The 4,506-nt window shown below is 34.3% G+C and overlaps 1 non-coding gene across 1 annotated transcript; it reads right to left on the reverse strand.

Moving 5' to 3' along the window:
* Window positions 1-4,101: 4,101 nt before the first annotated feature.
* On the reverse strand, window positions 4,102-4,208 carry LOC141662227 (small nucleolar RNA R71). The gene has a single exon (XR_012550350.1). It is a non-coding gene; the product is annotated as a small nucleolar RNA R71 (small nucleolar RNA).
* Between the last annotated feature and the right edge of the window lie 298 nt (window positions 4,209-4,506).

Consider the following 4,506-nt stretch of genomic DNA (forward strand, 5'->3'; position numbering starts at 1 on the left):
GAATTGAGTATAAGGTAACAGGATAAAAAGGATTTAAATTAAAGGATTATAAGAGAGGATCATAAAAGGAATATAATGTATTGAGAAAGGTTAAGGAAACCCAAGTAATAAGATCCCGAGTATGATCCCTCAAACGATAAACGAAAGCGAAAGTTAAGCGAACCGTATAACAGATCAGCGGTCATTAGGCAAACAATTAGAAGCTAATCAAAGGGATTAGTGGGGATGATGTCATCAAACCAATAGGAAGAGGACAAAGGAGGGAGGGTGACATCACTTGATTATGTAAGCATGATATAAGGGGAAAGAGATGTAGTTGATTTAAAACCACACAAAGTCAAGGTTAGAAAAGTAATTACCCAAAAACAAATCAAAAGCAACCAAGGCAAGCAAAACAAATCACAAACACACCAAGCAAGCAAAAAATTCATTTCCTTTCTTTTTCTTCTTGAAGCTCTCGGCCCCTTTTCATAAAAAATGAAGATCCAAGCTCCACCACTTACTATTTGGCAAGGTATTTATCTAAGCTTCCCCATGGATAGTTACATACTTCCTATAAGTTTAAGCTTCTAATTCCAAGCCAATCTTTTTTTATAAATCAAGGAAGAAGATGGTGAATAGTACTTCTTGAAATTAATTTTTGTGTTCTTGATTTCTTTGAAAGATCAAGCTTGTAGGAGGTTAGATTAAGGCTTCCATGGGCATTCCAAGGATCTTTCATGGATTAAAAGCTTCAAGGAAGGTATAACTCTTCATGATCTTAGTCTTAAGCTTTGTTGTTTAGATTTCCTAATGTTTAGATGATGGGTTAGTGTAATGGGTGTGTAATCATGTTTAAAGCTTGTTATGAGTAGTTTAGTTCATGAGAGGCATGATTATTGTGTGTTTAGAGATTGGTTAGTTTTGTGATATTTTTGAAGTTGGAAGTCTTGGTTATTAGTTAATGAACTTAAGTAAACTCTTAGTTCATAATTGAGAAATAAGTATAAATTGGTAATATTGAGTTGTTGGGGCTGTTGTAGTATGGTATGGATGGAGTTTTGATTGTGGATTGATTGTGGGTTGAATTGGAATGGTATAAAATTTGGGAAATCGCGTAAACATAGCCGTCGTAATGCCCGATTTGCCGTAGACTGTTTTTGTTCTTAACATCAGAACCCTTGAACTCACTGTTAGGTTTTTACCATTGCCATGTTTAGATAGTTCATGTTACGAGCTTCGTTTTGATTTGTGGTTCGTTTGATTCCGATGTACGGTTTAGGAGAAACGACCGTTTTAAGTAACGACGTTTCACGAACGAACCATTACCCCTCGCCTTACTTTGAAACATAGGTTAAAGACCTTAAAGGACTAATTGAAGTATGAAACATTTATGTAAGGTGTAATAGGCAGTTGGTAAGACACTTGCGAAAGAATCGCCTTAAAACTCGTAATGGTTAATTTATTAAAAATGGTGGAGCCGAGGGTACTCGAGCGACTTAAGTAAGTCGTTAAGCACGAAAGCGAACGTTAGGACTCTAAATGGTTAAAGTCTAGTTTCTTAAGCGACCGAGGTTTAATTCCGACTTATGTTGTTGTTCATAGGTTATCGGACCCACTCTAAGCTTAAGTCTATTCGGGAGCACTCAGGCAAGTTTTCTACCCGTTATACTGTTGTTGTGATGTATATATGTATATGCATGATCTTGTGATAAATGCATATTTGTTATTAGCAAATTCTTGCGATATATTGTAGCATGTGATATGGTATATATGCATGCCTGTTTCGTATTCTTGATTTATATATCTGTTGGTTCAAATGCTTATTAGTTGCATAATACCTATGCTAGAGATAAGCGGTATTTGCGTATACCCTTAGTATAGGGGATCAAAAAGGTGAAACATTTTCTAAAACCGGGAGGCGAGGCTCCCGAGTATAATATATATATATATATATATATATATATACATATATATATATGAATGGTTTTTAAAACTATTAATCGAATAAGATTTATTCGATAACTTTATATTATTTAATGAATATTACTTGAATATTCATCCGAGGACTTATGGCTCCTTTTATTTTATTAATTGTATATTATTTGAATATTCATTCGAGGGCTTATGACTCAGTTTATTTTATTAATTGAATATTATTTGAATATTCATTTGAGGGCTTATGACTCAGTTTATTTTATTAATTGAATATTATTTGAATATTCATTCGAGGGCTTATGACTCAGTTTATATTATTTAATGAATATTATTTGAATATTAATTTGAGGATCTATGACTCAGATTATTGCTGAGTTATATTCTTTATTTTATTAAAGAATAAGGTGTCGATAATCAAACTTATTTTTGATTATTCAAATAAAGATAGTACTTTCGTATAAGTATATCTTTGGTTATTTAATACTCATTTCAAGTATAAGTCTTACAACTTCTACTTCAATTATTTGTATAAAGATTATTCTTTATGGGAATATTATTTAAATAATAATATTCAGATATTTTCTAAATATATTGGGACTGATTTACTTCATTAAATCAGCATTACTCCAAACACTCTTTAAAGTGTTTTCGAGTCTTCAAAATGATTTTTAAAAGTTAGAGCGGATCCCAAAACTCATTTTTATATTTAAGATCTTCCTTTTAAAGGGGATTTAAATACTCGCTCAAAACCTGAGGGATCCGGCTCTGTGGTGTATTTTATATTCGCAACGAGGTTGCTGTTTTGGTAAATGAATTGATTACTTACCCAACGTTCGGGAAGTAAGTCCATCTATCGAGTCGGCATAAACAACATGGGCTCAGTGGGCATCCATGATAGTGTAAGTGGCTCAGTGGGAGTCCATCAAATGCGTAAGTGGCTGAGTGGCAGTCCAGCATAAGGTCCTATTGCGACCAGGGTGATGACCAGTGGGGAATTCGTCCATCTACTAGTAGAAAAGGTTACTTATTGGTATCTTTGCCTGATCAGCAAGATATCAGGTTTATGCCAAAATTCTTTCCTTTCCAAATTTATTGAATATTGCAATTCTGTTCATACTTTACATGATAGAGGTTTTCATGAAACGTATATATATATATAGGTGTATATATATATCGGGACTTAATGAAGTATCTCGTAACTTCATTATTTATAGTGATATTCAAAGATTTAATCTATTCAAATCTTGTCTTGTAGTCTCATCTATGTGATGAACTGTTGAAAGCTCATTATAACTTGAATGGTGGTAGTTCAAGTAGTATTTGGAAAAGATATAAGTATACTGAAGTATCTTGTAACTTCATCTTTTAAACTTATATCTAGTAAATGATTATCTTATGCATAACAAAGATTTTCAGAAAAATGTTGAGACAAGGTTAGATATATGAGATCACCTTGCAACGATATTTTTATACAGTTATAAACTGGAACTCTGTGTATATTATACATGTCAGAGGATTTCAAAGATTATGAAAAGTATATATACATATGTATATATATACTGAATATTTTGCGACTTGGTCGCGTTAAGATATCAGCTTGGTTCATTTCTTTTGACCAAGACTTTCATGAGTACTATGAGTATGCTCATATATTGTTAATCAGTATACATATTATTTTGGTGGGCTTGTTGCTCACCCTTGCTTTCTTCTTTCATCACACAACATCAGATAGACAAGATGAACAGGACCAAGCTCCCAATTCGCGAGCGGATAGGAAACGTTCCGCAGTTTCCTATAGGCATTGATGTCGCTGTAGCTGAGGTAGGAGCTACCAATAGTCTAGGCTTTCAACTTTTGATGTACCAGATTTATGTATATTTATGAATTTTAATAATGGCAAAGAAATGTAAATTTATTCAGAAACCCTTTTAAGGTGTATTCACAGATAATTGTGGAATAAAATGACTTGTGATTATTTTTGGATATTCATCTCTGAGACTATAACTTGTGGTGTGTGTGTTTATTGTGGGGTCATAGTACAGAGTAGTTGATTATTTATTAAGATTGGGTGTTATTAAGGGAAATGGAACTCGTGACAACCCGGATCCCCGACCCCGGATTTGGGGGTGTTACAATCTTGCTCAAAAGTTTCTCACTAAATTTTTCCCTATGGTGAAGACTGCTACAATCAGGAATGCTCTTACTCAGTTTGCTCAGAAAACTGGAGAATCTCTTTGTGAGGCTTGGGATCGATATAAGGAGATGCTAAGGAAGTGCCCACACCATGGCATGCCTGATTGGATGATTATTAACTATTTCTACAATAGATTGGGTGCTACTTTTAGACCCATGCTTGATGCAGCATCAGGAGGAGCCTTATGGGCTAAAAGCTACGATGAAGCTTATGAACTAATTGAACTGATGGCTGCTAATGAGTACCAGAATTCCTCCCAGAGACTGCCTCAGGGAAAGGTAGCATGAATTCTGGAGTTGGATGCAGCAACTGCTATAGCTGCCCAACTTAAGGCTCTAACGATGATGGTGGACACTTTGGCTAATTATGGAGTTAATCAAATCGCTAGTGTCTGT

The sequence above is a fragment of the Apium graveolens genome, chromosome 5, assembly GCF_009905375.1.
Source record: "Apium graveolens cultivar Ventura chromosome 5, ASM990537v1, whole genome shotgun sequence".
NCBI lineage: Eukaryota > Viridiplantae > Streptophyta > Magnoliopsida > Apiales > Apiaceae > Apium > Apium graveolens.